This window comes from Anolis sagrei, chromosome 5 (genome assembly GCF_037176765.1).
Source record: "Anolis sagrei isolate rAnoSag1 chromosome 5, rAnoSag1.mat, whole genome shotgun sequence".
NCBI classification, from domain to species: Eukaryota; Metazoa; Chordata; class Lepidosauria; order Squamata; family Dactyloidae; genus Anolis; species Anolis sagrei.
Genome location: NC_090025.1, coordinates 79,863,170 through 79,882,411, shown reverse-complemented (window position 1 = coordinate 79,882,411; position 19,242 = coordinate 79,863,170). Strand labels below are relative to the sequence as shown.

The 19,242-nt window shown below is 39.4% G+C and overlaps 1 protein-coding gene across 8 annotated transcripts in view; it reads right to left on the bottom strand.

Moving 5' to 3' along the window:
* APBB2 (amyloid beta precursor protein binding family B member 2) overlaps positions 1–19,242 on the bottom strand; it is a 253,851-nt gene that overhangs the window by 29,202 nt on the left and 205,407 nt on the right. Inside the window, exon 1 of one of the 8 annotated variants that reach the window (XM_060778442.2) lies at positions 17,724–18,142. The exons of 6 other annotated variants lie outside the window; for them this stretch is intronic. The gene's annotated coding sequence lies outside the window, so the exon portion shown is untranslated. Of the gene's footprint in view, positions 1–1,684; positions 1,793–17,723; positions 18,143–19,242 lie in introns of those variants that run through there. One more of the 8 variants, XM_067468796.1, reaches the window with a different exon arrangement.

Genomic DNA, 19,242 nt, shown 5'->3' with positions numbered 1-19,242 from the left:
ATTGTCGAAGGCTTTACCACTCCTCTGTTATGTCAGCTCCACTGGCTGCCGATCCAGTTCCAAGCACAATTCAAAGTGCTGGTTTTGACCTATAAAACCCTACACGGTTCTGACCCAGCGTACCTGTCCGAACATATCTCCTTCTACATCCCACCTAGGAGTTTAAGATCTTCTCGAGAGGCCCTGCTCTCGGCCCCGCCCCTGTCACAGACGTGATTGGCGGGGACGAGGGACAGGGACTTCTCAGTGATGACCCCCCACCTGTGGAATTCACTCCCCAGGGAGATCAGGTCATCTTCATCCCTCCTCTCCTTTAGAAGGCAGTTAAAAATGTGGATATAGGACGAGGTCTTCAGGTTATTTTTGCAGACTTGACGATTACAATGAAGACAACTACTATGGAAACGGATTATGGATAAGCTTAATGGAGTTTTCAACTAAGGAACTCGTCGAGACAACAGCCACCAGACTGGCTTTCTCGTTTTTTAGTAGATTTTATCGTATTAATTTTATGTTTTAACTATTCATAATTATTGTTTGGATACGTATTTTATTGTGTTTACTTGTAGGCATCAAATATGTGCTTGCTGGAAGCCACCCCGAGTCTCCCCCCCTCAGGGAGTTGAGAAGGGTGAGGTATAAATACCCTAAATAAATAAATAAATAAATGGCCGGAATCACTGTAGTGTTGTGTGGCTTCCAGAGCATATTTATTTATTTATTTATTTATTTATTTGGAGTGCTTCTACCCTGCTCTTCTCAACCCCATAGGGGGGGACTCAGGGCGGCTTAAAAGGCACAATTCGATGCTCAACAGTTCACAAAATACAATATACAAAATACAATATAACAACAGTTATAACTTGTTAAAACAGTCAAATTAATACAATAGCAGCAATAAAATCATCTTGTGGTCAACGTTTGTCAATTCATAAATCCACAATCCATCCAGCATTGTCATTGTCCTTTCCTACTCTGGTTGTCATTGTCTTTTATCCTTCTGCCAGCTTACCCAAAGGCCTGGTTCCATATCCAGGTTTTTAACTTCCTTCTGAAAGAGAGGAGGGATGTTGATGACCTAATTTCCCTGGGAAGTGAATTCCACAGGCAAGGGACCACCACCGAGAAGGCCCTGTCCCTCGCCCCCACCAGTCTCACTGTGATAAAGGTGGGGCTGAGAGCAGGGCCTCCCCAGAAGATCTTAAACTCCGAGGTGGGACGTAGAAGGAGATACGCAGAACACAGCCATACAGCCCAAAAAACACACAACACTCCAACTTAATTTCAAGTTTTTGTTGAGCTGAAGTCAAGAATGGGGCTGAATATGCAGGGCAGCCCCTCCCAACCTATCATACTACAAAGATGCCAGATATGGAGTTAATGATAATGTAAAGATCATTGAGCTGAAGAAGACTTATCTCTGACTGTGCAGGGTCTATCTGATACTGAACTTCCTGTTTCTTTCCCAGTAAGGGAAAATAAAATACCGTTAGTATTTTATTTTACTATATATTCTTTTGCATGACATTTGGATACTACTTGCTGAAAACGGACATTCAGAACTCATCCAAAAAGACAAAATTATTGTTATGAAAACTGGTACCCAATAACACACTTCCTTCATTACGCTATGCAGTGAAACACATGATATTGATGAAATGTTAACAGGAGAAAAATATTTTACCTTTCTCTGAATCCCAGGAAAGCATGGAAAAACAGAGCAGAAACAGTTAGAAGTCATTCACATGGACATCTTCAGCCTTGTTATTAACATGCAATAGTCGTTGCCTGCTCTTCTTTCTGAACTACACTGCAAAAATTATCTCTTCTGTTAAGCCAATATTTTGGTTTGAGTCCTGTTGTGACCAAGTCAGTGTGTATTTTAGGAAACATATAATGAGGCCAATAGATATCAGTCAAATTTAGAAAGACAGGCAGCACATAAATATCAGGCTCAAAATAACACGCACTAATAGGGGAAGCAGTTGGCACAAGTGTGTTAGGAAAGCCAGTCACATCAGTCTTTGCACTTCCTAGATGAGATCATATTTAAGAAGAAAGGCCCAAAACATCATGGCTTTTTGCTCCAGAAGTGAGGTTGTTTCATCATTATTAATTCTGTAGGTTTTAATAAAATGTATAACAACTTTATCTGTTAATATACTTTAATCCTCAAGGTCTAAAGCAGGGGTTCTCACCCTTCCTCATGCTGCGACCTCTTAATACAATTCCTCATGTTGTGGTGACCCCCAACCATAAAATTATTTTCCTTCCTACTTCATAACTGTCATTTTGCTACTGTTACCAATCATAATGTAAATATCTGATATGCAGAATGTATTTTCATTCACTGGACCAAATTTGGCACAAATGCCCACATTTGAATACTGATGGGATTTGTAGTTCACCTGCAATCAAAGAGCATTCTGAACTCCACCAACGATGGAATTGAACCAAACTTGGCACACAGAACTCCCATGACCAACAGAAAATACTGGAAGGGTTTGGTGGGCATTGACCTTGAGTTTTGGAGTTGTAGTTCGCCTACATCCAGAGAGCACTGTGGACTCAAACAATGATGGATCTGGATGAAACTTGGCACGAATACTCAATATGCCCAAATGTGAACACTGGTGGAGTTTGGGGAAAATAATCCTTGACATTTTGGGAGTTGTAGTTGCTGGGATTTGTAATTCACCTACAATCTGAACCCCACCAATGACAGAATTGGGCCAAACTTCCCACATAGAACCCCCATGACCAACAGAAATTAGTGTGTTTTCCTGTTGGTCTTTATTGACCCCTCTGACACTCCCTCGTGACCCCTCCAGGGGTCCCGACCCCCAGGTTGAGAACCACTGGTCTAAAGGAATCTCGCAAATGGACATTTTCTTTGCAGAATTCACACAAAAGTAAACTTTTAATGTAAGTTATTGTACACCGTTGTCACCAATATAGCTGTAAGAAACACCTCTAAATTTCAACCACTTGTTATGTTCAGTTTTTCCCCCAACAACAAAAATGAGGAGCTGAGGAAGAAAATGCCATATTTTGATACTTTTGTGTTCCAAATAAGTGTCCCAAATAAGTAAATAATTAGCAAATCATGATACAGTAAAAAAGGAGTAATACGTCTTCGTTGGCTTCACTTGTGGGAATTTGAAATGTCTTCTAGTGGGGTACACAATGAAATCAGTTTGTTGTATGTGTCAGGAAACATGCCACAGCTTAAGCATTGTGAATTTTAAGTGATATTTTCTGGCTTTTTGTGAAACATGCATAGGGTATTTTTGTATCTGTTATCTAAAATAAGACCCCAAATTATGAATTATGAGACATGGGTCCATTTCGTAATATAGCCATATAGTTATTTGTGATTGCCCTAAGGCAGGGGTCCTCAAACTAAGGCCAGATACGGCCCTCCAAGGTCATTTACCCGGCCCTCGCTCAGGGTCAACCTAACTCTGAAACGACTTGAAAGCACACAACAAGAACAACAACAACAACAATTATCCTATCTTATCAGCCAAAAACAGGCCCACACTTCTTATTGAAATACTAATAAGTTTATATTTGTTAAAATTGTTCTTAATTTTAATTATTGTATTGTTTTAAGTGTTTTTTGCACTACCAATAAGATATGTACAGTGTGCATAGGAATTCATTCATGTTTTTTTCAAATTATAATCCGGCCCTCCAACAGTTTGAGGGACTGTGACCCGGCCCTCTGTTTAAAAAGTTTGAGGACCCCTTCCCTAAGATAACCTTTCTATGAAATTCCTTGGAAATTACTCCAAATGGTACCTTACCCTCACCCAGAGGAAATTATCATCATCCTCACAAAATGAACTGGGAAGATTGGGGGTGGGGTGCACACACAATGAATTTGCATTAGAGCCTTTAGGTCTCCTTTGCCTGTTTATCTGATATGAACTGGGCTAGCCTGGGAATGCTCCCTTTCCCAGGTCTAACTATCGGACATCCATGAAGAGACCTATTGACTTGGACAACGCCTTGAAGCACCCTATAGTTTATCAAGTCTACCATCATTGTCCACATCGGAGCTAAAGATATGGGGAGCCATCCCTGCCCATTATCACCACACACACCACATTCCTTCTCGATTGCACCCCACTCCTGTGTGGATCAATAACTGAACCGACACTTCAAATGTTCCAATGACAGTTTATCAAATATCCCACCACTATGAAGGACCAATGAGTGATGACGTCGGATCGAGTCCAGAGTCACTCAGGATGCAGATCCTAGCTGGGCAGTTGCGTTGCTACAGAGCACAATTAAACATGCTGGCTTTGGCCTATAAAGCCCATGCCCAATCTACCTATCCGAACACATTTATTTATTTATTTATTTATTTGATGCATTTATTAACCGCCATTCTCAGCCCATTAGGGCGACTCATGGCGGTGTACAATACATATAAAGACATTTTACAAAAGGCTAATTACAACAACATATAAACTATACGACAATTACAGACTACACTAAAAATCCGCTTCGTCTCATAGTGGAATCATAACCAGTCTCATATTCCTTGTTCCATTCTAGTCATCTTTACCACATTGTATAGCACTTAATTGAATGCCTTCTCGAACAGCCACGTCTTGAGGCTTTTTCGGAAGGACATGAGGGAGGGCGCCTGTCTGATGTCTGTAGGGAGAGCGTTCCACAGCCAGGGTGCCACCACCGAGAAGGCCCTCTCTCTCGTCCCCGCCAGACGTGCCTGTGAGGCAGGCGGGATCGAGAGAAGGGCCTCCCCAGACGATCTCAAAGTCCTCGTGGGCTCGTAGGCCAAGATGCGGTCCGAAAGGTATTTTGGGCCGGAACCGTTTAGGGCTTTGTAGGCCAAAACCAGCACCTTGAATTGGGTCCGGTAGCAAATCGGCAGCCAGTGGAGCTGGGACAACAAGGGCGTTGTGTGCTCCCTGCCACCCGCTCCAGTTAGTAGCATGGCTGCCGCGCGCTGAACCAGCTGAAGCTTCCGGGCCGTCTTCAAGGGCAGCCCCATGTAGAGAGCGTTGCAGTAGTCAAGGCGGGATGTGACCAGAGCGTGTACCACCGTGGCCAAGTCAGACTTCCCGAGATACGGGCGCAGCTGGCGCACGAGCCTAAGCTGTGCAAATGCTCCCCTGGTCACCGCTGAAACCTGGGGATCCAGGCTCAACGATGAGTCTAGGGTCACACCCAAGCTGCGAACCTGCGCCTTCAAGGGGAGTGCGACCCCATCCAGCACAGGCTGTAACCCTATACCCCGTTCGGCCTTACGACTGACCAGGAGTACCTCTGTCTTGTCTGGATTTAATTTCAGTTTGTTCGCCCTCATCCAGACCGTTACAGCGGCCAGGCACCGGTTCAGGACCTCGACAGCCTCCTTAGTAGCAGGTGGGAAGGAGTGACAGAGTTGGACATCATCTGCGTACAGATGACACCGCACCCCGAAACTCCGGATGATCTCACCCAGCAGCTTCTCCCTCTATGAACCACCATGGAGACTAAGATCTTCCAAGAAGGCCCTGCTCTCGGTCCCGCCACAGGCACAATTGGTGGGGACGAGAGTTCAAACAACTTTTGCACTATGATCTCAGTTTACAAAAAAATTATATAAGCCAAAGAAAAGGGGAGAAAGTGGGAGAAGTGAGAAACTGGGACATTATTATAAAAGAAACTGAAAAAGAGGGGCAAGAGAGGATTAACTGGGACTACTCCTGCCAAAGAGGGACAGCTAGAATATGAAATTTCTCCTCATTTGAGTGTGTATGTGCATGCACCTTCATGTCACTCGTTGACTATGGATTTTCTTACACAAGGGATATTCAAAGATGGGGTGGTTTTGTTAGTTCCTTCCTCTGACATAAAACCGGCACTATCTCATATTCATTGGCAGTTTTTACATTCCAAGTACTATAACCAGGGCTGCTTAGCTTGCAAAATGAGACAGGATAGCTGCTGCCTTTAGGGTATTTATGCCTTTACCCCATTAAAACCTGTTTATCTTTGAGCACATGTGTCAAATGCAAGGCCTGTGGGCTGAATCTGGCCTGTGAACTGATTTTATGTGCCCTGAGAAGCTTTCAATGCCAGAGCAACATAGTACATTTATACAGTATTACAATTACAAATAGCCCTTTGAAGACAAACATAAGGCTGAAGTGACCCTCAGTGAAAATGAATTTGACAACCCTGGCTTAGAGCATAAGGTTTAAAATTACTCTCTGTTTTTGCTTTTCATTTATTTTTTTATTAAAAACTAGCCGTCCCTTGCCACACGTTGCTGTGGCCCAGTCTATGTATATGTGTTTTGTGTGTGTGTGTGTGTGTATTTGTGTATTTGTATATATATGTGTGAGTGTATATATGTGTGTATATATTTGTGTATTTGTGTGTTTATATGTGTATATGCATATTGTATATATGTGTGTGCTTGTCTATATGCATATTTGTGTGTGTATGTGTATACATATATGCATATGTACTGTATATACTCGAGTATAAGTCTAGTTTTTCAAGCTCTTTTTTTAGACTGAAAAAGTCCCCCTCGGCTTATACTTAAGTCAAGGTTATTTATTATTTTACTTTATTATTATTATTATTATTATTATTATTATTATCATCATCATTTTACTCTATTATTATTACATTTATTGTTTTACTTTATAATTGTTGTTATTGCTACTATTATACTTAAGTCAAGGTTATTTATTATTTTACCCTATTATTATTATTATTATTATTATTATATTTATCATTTTACTCTATTATTATTACATTTATTATTTTACTTTATAATTGTTGTTATTGCTACTATTATTATTTTATTCTTTTTATTATTGTTATTATTACATTTATTATTTTATTCTATTATTACTGTTATTGCATTTCCATTATTTTACCCTATTATTATTATTATTATTATTATTATTATATTTATCATTTTACTCTATTATTATTACATTTATTATTTTACTTTATAATTGTTGTTATTGCTACTATTATTATTTTATTCTTTTTATTATTGTTATTATTACATTTATTATTTTATTCTATTATTACTGTTATTGCATTTCCATTATTTTACCCTATTATTATTATTATTATTATTATTATATGTATCATTTTACTCTATTATTATTACATTTATTATTTTACTTTATAATTGTTGTTATTTCTACTATTATTATTTTATTCTTTTTATTATTGTTATTATTACATTTATTATTTTATTCTATTATTACTGTTATTGCATTTCCATTATTTTACTCTATTATTATTATTATTGTTGTTGCATTTATTATTTTACTTTCATTATTATTGGAAGCTTATGTGAGCACATTTACATTGAAGAAGGTTAGAATAATGGTTTAATCAGCGTTGGACAGTCTTATCTTAAATTACAGCTTTATGTAAATATTCAAAAACATTGAACCTACTGATGCCTCAATTAATGTAATTTTATTGGTATCTATTTTTATTTTGAAATTTACCAGTAGCGGCTGCATTTCCCACGCTCGGCTTATACTCAAGTCAATACGTTTTTCCAGTTTTTTGTGGTAAAATAAGGTACCTCAGCTTACATTGAGTCCCCCCCCCCCCCCCCCCCGGGGTGAGAAGGGCGGGATATAAGTAAATGAAATAATAATAATAATATTCGGGTCGGCTTATACTCAAATATATACACTATATGTGTGTACATATGTATATGTATACCTATGTGTATATGTATATGTGTGTACATATGTATATTAGTGTGTGCATGTGTATTCTTTATATATGTGTGTATGTGTATGTATGTGTGCTTATTTGTGTGTGCTTGTGCATATATATACGTGTGTGTGAATGAATGTGTGCATGTGTATATGTATATGAGTATATGTGTATTTGTATATATGGTGTATTTTTGGGGGGTTTAAGTCTGTTCTGCTGGGGGTTATTTAAAATGTGTTTTTAGGGGTGATGGACACTCGTTGGACTGTTAGGTGTATTGTGTCAAAATTTCGTGTCAATTCGAACAGTGGTTTCTGAGTTTCTCCCACAAACGAACATTACATTTTTATATATATAGATCAATTAATGATGAAATATAACAATTGGATGCAATGATTTGATGCCCCTTTGAACTCCAACAGTAAAATTTAAGGAGTATCCATTCTGGTCATTGAATAAAAACAACACAAATTACTTCAAAGGAAGATCAATATGTTAGCTTTCAAGCAAGGAAAAAACACAAATGCTAGATAAGATAGAGTGAAGTGTAGTTTCACTTGATTTTGCACTCTGTACAATTTAAACATCAGCTTATTCTGTGTTGTCCAATAAGATGAAAGGGCAAGGAGCCATGAAAAGCACTGAAATTCCACCCTGAACCTTGGAAGTCTTACTTATTCATGCATCTGTGAATGTCTGTTGGATATTTTGAGATACAGAGATATATTCACAATCATATGGTCATTCCAGGGGGAAATGCCTCTTGTATTATCAGAAAGTCCAATTTCAGGTTCAGTCCCATATTGTCATCTTTTAGCTTGTACCAGAGATATGTAGAAGTCTGATTTTTTTTTCTGCTTCACAAAGCTGACAATAACATGAGGTGAAAGAAATGAAGGAAGGAAGGAGGGAGTTATGGTTCCCTGGGTGCTCTTCTTTAAAACCTGATACGACTGTGGCTGCACTAGCACTTAGTTCTATATCAGTGCAACAATGCAAAGCATGACATCATGGAGGAAGCACTCAGAACTGGGCTGCCAATCTATAAGCACCATCTGGCAATTGTTTGCAGCATTATTTTAATACATTGTTTTAATTGCCTAGCCTAACTCACCACAGCAGGGTATATACACTACACTGCACAGTTGATGAGAATCTTCCAGCATCTCCAGATCATTAGATTTAGCTGATAGCAATGTTTCTATAATTGATAGGTTTACTCTTGCAAGCCACATTTATTTTCTTGGTATATGAGACCATGAAGATTCAAGAAAACAGGGGATAGTGGATAATGAGCCTTAGGGCCCTTCTAGGCAAAAGAAGTGGGTTTAAAAATCATCGGACCTTAAGGAGAGTCCAGACACTGAGCTGTCAGTCCCGATAAATGGTCCCCTGGTTTGGATATAGCAGATTTTAGAAATCAACAAGATAGATGTGCGGACATCTGCCAGAAGTTTATTTTTATTTATTTTAAAATTGAGTCTCTGAGATGTGCTGGACCTCATAAGCACTGATGTAGAAATACTAATATGCACACAAGCAGATTTTTTGTCATTATCTCTCCTGCTGCCTTTATTTGAACCCCGTTTCCCTTTTGAGTGACTTGCCTGCCAAGCTGGTGCCTACTGTGTAAATTCAAGCTCTGTTTAATTTCATAAACATTGTGAACAAAGGAATGCTTGCACAGAGTTCTGATAAAAACTGCTTTCCAAATGTGCTTCCATGTAGCCACCCGTGTGTCTATGGTTCCATTTGTTTTGAATAAATTTTTATTATGTTTACACCAAAGTAAATAAAAAATAGATAGAAAAGGAAGAGAGAAACATGGAAAGTGGGAGAACATTTAGTTTCCAAGAAAGTGGGGAAAAAGAAAGAGCCCAATCTAACTAGAGAGAGAAAAGGAAAAAAAGTAAATCAAATAAAAGAATGCCCATTGACTTCCATCCTGTGCTTTCGCTCTTATTCTTTGTAAAATTATTTCTATCTATATTCATATTTAATATTATTACTATGTTCTTCTTACTCTATAAATCCATGTACTATATATATAAGAGGGAGAAAACATATTACATAAAATAGCATAGATCTATCTATATTGAGTTCAAAAAGAAAAATATTAGATTCTGTCCCTTTGCATCTTGTCTTATGGTTTCATTTGTTTACAGCCCTCATCAGCTGTTTTGGGATCTTATTATTTATTTACTTCCTTTGTACCCCACCCTTCTCTCCCTGAAGGGGACTCAGAGCGGCCTTACAATGGGAAATAATTCAAACAAATATATAATGAAATAAACATATACATTAATTAATTAATTGAAAAAACATATAAACATTAAAACCAATTATTAAAATTACATCATTTGAAACCATAACCCAGGATCTGTTCCAGTCGTTATTACACATATTTCAACTATACTTATTTCACTGTATAACTATTGAAAGGCTTGGTCCCATAGCCACATTTTTAATTTCTTCCGAAAGGTCAGGAGGGAGGGAGCTGACCTGATTTCGCTAAGGAGGGAGTTCCACAGCCAAGGGACCACCACTGAATAGGCCCTGTCTCTCATTCACAGCAATCAAGCCTACGAAGGAGGTGGGACAGAGAGCAGGACCTCCCCAGACTATATCCTGGAGCAGTTCACACCAGGATATAGCAACAAAGTCAGATGTTTTTCCTGAGTGCAGAGGTATACAGTCATGCAAATAAGCACATTTTCAGCTAAAATCACACCTTTTAAATACGTGTTTTTCAGCTGTTAATGCAATCCAGTGAGTATTTTCAGCAAACGTCATGTAGCCACCCCCCACCTTTATCCTTCCACATTTTAGGGCCTGTGTAGAAGGACCCTTAAATGACATCACTTTCTTAAACTCTGGGCCCCAACCCCAAATGGGATCTCCTTAACTCAATGTTGGGGTCACAAAAAATTTGCAACAGTAAAATGTTTCTGAAGCTATTTGCACAAATCTGTTAGTAACTACATACAGGGTTTATAGTATACTCTGCAGGAAATGCTTCAGCTGTACTCCTCAAAATGAAGAATCAGATTGTTTAGCAAATCTCGCAAGGCTGATTCATTATTAAAATGTTTGATTTTTTAAATAAAACTATATATTTGGGATCATATAAAATTTCTCAAGTGGAAAGGAGTAACAGTGAAAAAAGTTTAAGAAGCCCTGACTTAGACGAATGCTTCTGTCCCCTTATTTATATCTGTCCACATTTGCACTGACAGAACCTCAACTGATTACGCCACTCCTGCTAAACTTCATGGTGTCACAAATGTTCCAGAATGCAATATCACACACAGCCATGACTCCCACTGAAACTCAATATTTCTCATGACACTGTTCAGTCTTATCTGCCCCAACATTATTCTCCATCTTTATTGATATGATACTTCACCTTGTTGATGGGAAGCTTCCCACCGGAGTGGAAATCATCTATCGGACAGATGGCAAGATGTTTAACCTCAGCAGACTGAAAGCCAAAACCAAGGTTACAACAACATCAGTTATAGAACTCCAGTATGCTGATGACAACGTCGTCTGTGCACATTCAGAAGAAGACCTACAAGCCACTCTAAACACCTTTGCAGAAGCATACGAGAAGGTCGGCCTGTCATTGAACATCGAGAAAACCTAAGTGCTGTTCCAGCAGTCACCAACCAAACCCTTTCCAATGCCAGAGATACAGCTTAATAGTGTAACATTAGAAAATGTTGACCATTTCCGCTACCTTGGCAGCCACCTCTCTACCAAAGTCAACATCGACACCGAAAAACAACACTGCCTGAGCTCTGCGAGTGCAGCATTTTTCCGAATGAAGCAGAGAGTGTTTGAGGACCGGGACATCCGTAGGGATACCAAGGTGCTTGTTTATAAAGCTATTGTCCTCCCAACCCTGCTATATGCCTACGAAACGTGGACTGTCTACAGACATTACATGCAACTCCTGGAACGATTCCATCAGCGCTGCCTCCGGAAAATCCTGCAAATCTCTTGGGAAGACAGGTGGACAAACGTCAGCGTGCTGGAAGAAGCAAATACCACCAGCACTGAAGCGATGGACCTCCGCCATCAACTCCGCTGGACCGGCCACGTTGTCCGGATGCCTGACCACCATCTCCCAAAACAGTTGCTCTACTTCGCACTCAAGAATGGAAAACAGAATGTTGGTGGACAGGAAAAGAGATTTAAAGACGGGCCCAAAGCCAACCTTAAAAACTCTGGCATAGACACTGAGAACTGGGAAACCCTGGCCCTTGAGCGCTCCAGCTGGAGGTCAGTTGTGACCAGCAGTGCTGCATAATTTGAAGAGGTACGAATGGAGGGTGAAAGAGAGAAATGTACCAAGAGGAAGGCACGTCAAGCCAACCCTGACCTGGACCACCTTCCACCTGGAAACTGATGCCCTCACTGCGGAAGAAGATGCAGATCAAGAATAGGGCTCCACAGCCACCTACAGACTCACAAGAATTCTGATCCTGGAAGACTATCCTACTCAGCCAACGAGGGGTCGCCTAAGTAAGTTAAGTAAGTAAAGTAAGTAAGTAATCTGTAGAGATGCACATACTTAATAATATGCCGGAATGAACCTGAACATAGCTTATTATACCTCAGTAGCACCTGCTACAGCTGTGAAAATCCTGGGAGCTGTTTTAAATCCCTTTCAACTTCAAATAATGTTACTTTAGGAACAACAGAATGCGCCAGTATATCTCCCTAAGAGGAATTAAAAGGCAGTAATGTAATCAGGAAACCACTTGAACTCTCCTTTTAATGCTAAACCGCTGTAGATGTAGGGATTGCTAGTTAAACATTAGAACAGTGGTGTTGGTCTTCTGCTGGTACTTCTAAGGTCACAATACTCTCTATTATAACAAGCCACAAGCCATTGGAGTTTCCTGAATACATCAAATGATCAAAATATAAATGACAAAGGTTCATAATACAATACACCGTATTTAAAAAAAGGATGGATTCCATACTCCATTCTGTAATTGTAAGCTTTACTATGTTGAATTATATAAAGAAATAGAAAGTCATGCTTTCATATCCACCTCTACTATCAATGGACCATTTCCATTTCTATGAACTGAAGGGAATTTTGAGTGGTTTGCAGAAAATATATTCTAGTACCACAAATAAGCAATTCCATTTCATCACAATCCCTGCTGAATACAGATACAGTACTTATTGTTTTTCTCCAAACTTCAAACTATGCGATCAAGGATGTATTCTACATATACTGATATTCTTAGGCCACTTCGACACTGCCATATAACCCAGATTATCAAAGTAGATCATTCACATTATCTGTGTTGAACTGGATTACATGAGTCTACACTGCCATATGATTAAATTCAAAGCGGATAATCTGGATTGCATATGACAGTGTAGAAGGGGTCCTATTTGTGTTTCCATTTAAATTCAAAGGCTGCTTAAAACATCCTGGGAGAAAAAAAAATAGGTAAAAATTCAATTTCTAGTCCCAACTAGAATAGGTCCACAAAACCAGTAGAATTCACATTCACATTGATATATGAAGATCTTGTTAATTCAAAGGATCAATATTAGTCGGAATGAACAATTACCGTATATTCCGGCATATAAGACAACTGGGCATATAAGGCAACCCCCAACTTTTCCAGTTAAAATATAGAGTTTGGGATATACTCGCCGTATAAGACTACCCCTCTTCCAACACACACCAAATAAAAATTTAAAAAGCATCAGATTTAATTTCAATATGGTAATTTTCCTATTACTGTACCTCCTTCTCTGCCTCTCAGATCTCGCACATGCACACCTGCACCACTTCAATGCAGTCTTCAGGAGCGAGATCTGAGAGGCAGAGGAGGAGGTATGGTAATAGGATACAAGGGCGGGCCAGACAGGTAAGAGTTGTGTTTTTCTGGGCCCAGAGCCACTCTATCTCTTTTTTCCATAACCAGGGCACCCCAGATGCCTGCAGCTTGCTCCGCCCTTCACTTACACCTTCCCAGTGAGGCGCCCCTTCACCTCACCATCGGGACCGCATTAAGTCCATGAATTCTGATGAATGGATTTTCTTCTACCGTACTTGTACAGAGTCACCCTTAATGCTTTCATACAGTCACTGCATACTGCAGGGACGCAGCCAATGCCATTTTTTAGCTCCCCCTACCATATGTGGCAACCACAGATTCTCCAATCCTGATTGGAAGTTTCAGAACCCGTTCTATAAGACGACTCCCGGAGTATAAGACTACTCCCGCATATAAGACGACTCACATGCATAAGGCTACTCCAGCGTATAAAACGACTCCCATGTATAAGATGACCACTGACTTTTGAGAAGATTTTCTTGTATTAAAAAGTAGTCTTATACGCCAGAATATACAGTATTTTAGGACTACAATTTCCTTTAAAACAGTGGTTCCCAACCTTGACCACTTGACCATGGACACTCTCCAACTATAAGGTCACGAATCAGCTTTTGGTCAACTTTAGAGTCGGTTTGGTTATTTGGGGAGCTTATTCAGAAAACTGCATTGGATAGACCACATCCGCTCCAGTTTCTGATACAGAACATATGCCAACCAGTAATCTATTCACCATCTGCTCAGCCACAGAAAACCATATTTAATAAGCTAGAGCTAATGTGGTCTATCCAATGCAATTTTCTGAATCAGCACCCCAAATAACCCCTGGAACAGGTCTAAAAATGAAGACACCAAGGCATCCCCAATTCTAGGCGCCACATGGAATGGCTTGTCTCTGGGGTAAGGAGGGAAGGAGGAGGAGAAACAGCAGTCATGCCTTTCGTGGGTAGTTAGCGTTTCCCCTCCCGACATACAAGTTTTCTTAGAAGCAAAAGAGGGTTTCACAAGATCAGTTACTCTCATTGCAATGGTGTAGTAATAGTGAAGCCACGGACCATATTTTAGTTGACCACTGGTGGTCCATCGATCACAGGTAGGGAACCACTGCTTTAAAACAAAAGATTGCAATACATTTCAGGTAAGCTACAAGCTATTGTGGTGGCAAAGGAATTATGGTCTTCTTTCAATGTTAGTTACAGTAGAGTCTCACTTATCCGACATAAAGAGGCCAGCATAACGTTGGATAAGTAAAAATGTTGGATAATAAAGAGGAAATAAGAAAAAGCATATTAAACATCAAATTACGTTATGATTTTACAAATTAAGCACCAAAACATCATGTTCTACAACAAATTGACAGAAAAAGCAGTTCAATACACAGTAAAGTTATGTAGTAATTATTGTATTTATGAATTTAGCACCAAAACAGACAAGCATTCTTTCTTTCTCCCACCCTAAACATTATTCCGGGCAGGAGGCAGACTGTGATGGATAATACAGATTGTTGGATGAGTGAGACTACTGTATAAGTGCAATGGGGTGTCTGGTGGATAATATATGAAGATGGCTAAAACCCAAATGGCAAAAAATAGTTTAGGGTGTTATCTGTTTTCAAATGACAAACCACAAAGTCTGCGAACAAGATTTTAAAATTTACATGGAACAATCCATCCAAATCAATATATCAGTCATTCAAATCAACACAATGACCTATTGTCTTCAACATTTTGTCTAAAACAATTTGTAATTCTAATTTTATTTTCATATCAGGTTTGGAAGAAAATTCAACGGAATTACATTTTAAAAATACCTATTCTAGTTCCACATTTACTTTCTCTGAGCCTTAATTTATGTTACATATTTTGACGTTTGGTGATTCTATATTGGATTATAGTTGATTATAAACTCCATGCACAGCTTTTCAGGCTGATTTACATATTCCACATATATAGCAGAGGGATTAAGTTAGGCAAAAAGAAAATGCATTCATTTTCAGGGTAAATAATTTACTATTCTTTGGCCTACTAAGAAATGCTTCAGGGATGCATAACAAAAACCACATCTAACCCAGTTGTTAAAATTATGTTAATAGTGAAGCAAGCCAGTATAAACACGTAATTAAAGTCATTGCTCTAAAGATAATGCAATTTGCTGTGGATTTTATTATCCTGGAGCAAAACCTCAGCAGCATTTAATATTCTTTTATAGTCAGAAAGCAAATATAGCAAAGACAATAGGCAAAGCAAAGAGATTCCTCAACACATGTCAGAGTCGCCCAAGTTGAAGAATGGAAGTGTTGAGTGATTAGAAAAGAAAGAAGAAAAAAAGATTGATGGGCTTTTGCTCTTTTCCTTCCCTTCTCCTAGAAGCTAATGAGAATTCCTAGCAATACATCAGTTAAACAATCAATAAATTGTACCCTCTTAAGCCATCTTCAGCAGATACAAAAAGGATTAGGAAACCAGAGGTTTGTTACTGATCTAAAACTAAAACAAAAACCACTTTAATCAAGTTTTTTTCCAGTTTTGGAAATGATATTTATTTATTCTATATATAACACTAAAACACACAGAGAGAAAAAATCTATAATTGACAATGATCAGAAATCTATATAAATAAAAATGTAATGTTAGTTTGTGGGATTAACATAACTCAAAAACCACTGAATGAATTGACACAAAATTTGGACACAATACACCTATCAAGCCAACGAGTGACCATCACTCATAAAGACACTAAAAACCACAATAAAATGGACTTAAAAGGCCGAAAAAGGAAAGAGATGCTACAGCGCATGCGCAAAAACAACTCCTCCTGGCAAACAAAACACACAATAGCATATCCACACTCTCTTCCAGACTACAGCTCCCAGTATCCCCTAGACCAGGCCCTTTAGGAGAGGAGGATGATCCAAATGCACTGCTTCCAAGATGCAAGCTTTGTTCTCCTTGGATTTCTTTGAGAGCATCCTAATTCCTGCATATTTCCAATTTCCTATTCCTGGACGGCAACTCCCAGCAATCCTCCAGATAGATTAAGATAGATAGATAGATAGATAGATAGATAGATATGATAGAGATGGATAGGTAATTAGATAGATAGATCAATCAGGAGGACTGCTGGTAGTTGCAGTCCAAGAATAGGGAGAGAAGGGAGAAAGGGGAGAAAGAGGGAAGGAAAATGGGGGGGGGGGAGAGGGAAGAGGAAGAGAAGGAAGGAAAGAGAGAAGGAAAGAAAAAAAGGGAAGGAAGGAAGGAGGGAGGGGGAAGGGGGAGGGAGAGAGGGAAGGAAGGAAGGAAGGAAGGAAGGAAGGAAGGAAGGAAGGAAGGAAGGAAGGGAAGAAAGGAGGAGAGAAAGAGGGAAAATTGGCCACAGCAACGCATGGCGGGTACAGCTAGTACATAATAAAGGTATAATTATCCATCTCTTTAAAGGGTTGTCTTCAGCTTCAGACCTATCAAATGTAATTCAAAGTTTAGGAATTAGAAATAAAGACATCAAATCAATATGTAATTACAACCAATTTAGACAAGCAAATATTAATACTACTAGAACGAGTATCTATCTATTTCACATCATCTTCAGAATATAAATTGTCAATTGGGCAATGGCTGCATTTCCTGCCCATTCCAGCCAGTGCTGTGATTAAGAACAAATTACAGCCAAGCTGTACAAAACTGCCAATTTAAGCAAGTAGATATATGAAGCTAGAAAGCGCAGCCAAAAAAACAGCAGGTATTTAAGTGAGCTGGAGAGTGAACAATAAAAGCAGCTGAATGTCAGATGGGTCTCGGTCGGTTACCGTTCATCAGTTTATTACAGCCGGCTTCTGGAATCCGAAAGGGGAATAAAGAAGCAGGCTCTGTACTTACAATGCAACTCTCATCTGGCTATTAGAGCAGCTGCGCCTTTCCAAAGCTTATTAAGTGTCATTCTTGGGAAACCTGCCGCTTTAACACTCCAAGCTTTCATCCGCATTGGAGGAAGCTGTATGGGATCATTCAATAAATGAATACTGGTTCGAAACATAGATAGTGATACGAAGCGAGCACTGTTGAAAACAAAGGGTTGCTTAGCTTGTTTATACTGCTTAAAGCAGACACAAAAGGGCTCTCTTAAGTTTAAGTTTCTTACCTTATCCCCTACAGCAGCAAACAGGGATTTGTCATGCCAAGCACGTCAGGAACCATCGGCCCCAACTCTCACCGTCTCTGCTTGCCTCCCCTCTTCCACATTTGCACAGACATCTGACAGTGCAAAAGTGCTCTCTTGATTCAGCCATACACTCCTACTTCAGCGACATGGGTCCAATACCCTTGGGATGGTGGGGGAAGCCGCTCATTCATTTTGTATTAAGTTGGATGAAATCCTGTCAGCTGCAACTCTCCTCAGCCAGACTCAATCTCCTTCTTTCTTTCCTCGCTTAGCCAGCCCAGTTGTGTGATTGGATACACCGCTGAACAGCGGGTCTCCCCTCTCTCCTCAGCCAGCCAGTTACTCCTAGAGAGGAGCGTCTTTGCTTTGCTCTGCTTTCAAACCCATGTTATAGCCAGTGCTTCGGGGATTTAAAAATATCTCAGCCCCTCCTACCACCTTTCTCCTTCTCCTAGCTTCTGAACAAACATATACATACAATCATAGGTTATCCTTCTACCCAATTGGCTACCGGAATCAACTGTTAAGCCTCTAGAGCTTTCCAAACATTTCACATTGGTAATAATAATAATCAAAACAACAACTTTTTTTATATTCCACTCTATCTCCCCAAAGGGACTCAGGGCGGATTCCAAACATAAAAGGCAAACATGCAATGCCCACACATTGTAGACATGCATCATTTTGTGACTCAGTAATTCAGTTTTACTAGCAAACCGGAGGTTAAAGGTGTTACAGTAAGTCGTAACAGGATCAAGTATGTGTGTGTGTGTGTTAAAGAAAACTTTATATTAGCCATTGAATGCTAATCAAGGTGATCAGCTGAAACATTCACAGCTAGCCCCAGCAGACAAAAGTCCTTTGTCTCACCCTGGTCATTCCACAGATATATAAACCCATTTTTCCTACTTCCAACAGACCTCACTACCTCTGAGGATGCTTGCCATAGATGCAGGTGAAACGTCAGGAGAAAAATTGCCTCCAGAACATGGCCATATAGCCCGGAAAAACCTACAACAACCCAAACCTTATACTGTTGATTATTATGTGCAGCTGCTAATGTAGGTCAACTAGTAAGTTTGGACCACACCAGGTGGGGTATAACTGTAAGGGTTTTAGAATACAGTTTAGCTTTTGCTTTGAGGAGCCTTTGCTCAGGCATTTTGCTCAACCATTTGTACTGCTCTCTCATTGGGATGAAGATGCCTTATTCTGTATTGCTTACAAGGACTATGTAAGTTCGTTGCACTGTTTGTTTTTGTTTGCAACACTGCAAGTTTATGTTTTAACTCTGCTGATAAGAGTAAAGTTTTTCTGTTCTTTTTCCTCTTGCCTGGGTGCAATGTTATTGTGTCTTCTGCACTGAACCTGACTGAAACACGCTATGCGCAACAAAACCAATTGACACATATATAAATACTAATAATGCAATTTATGGGGACACAACATATTTCATGAAAACCTATCATTTCGATTTTTGAAAGTATATGATTTATTG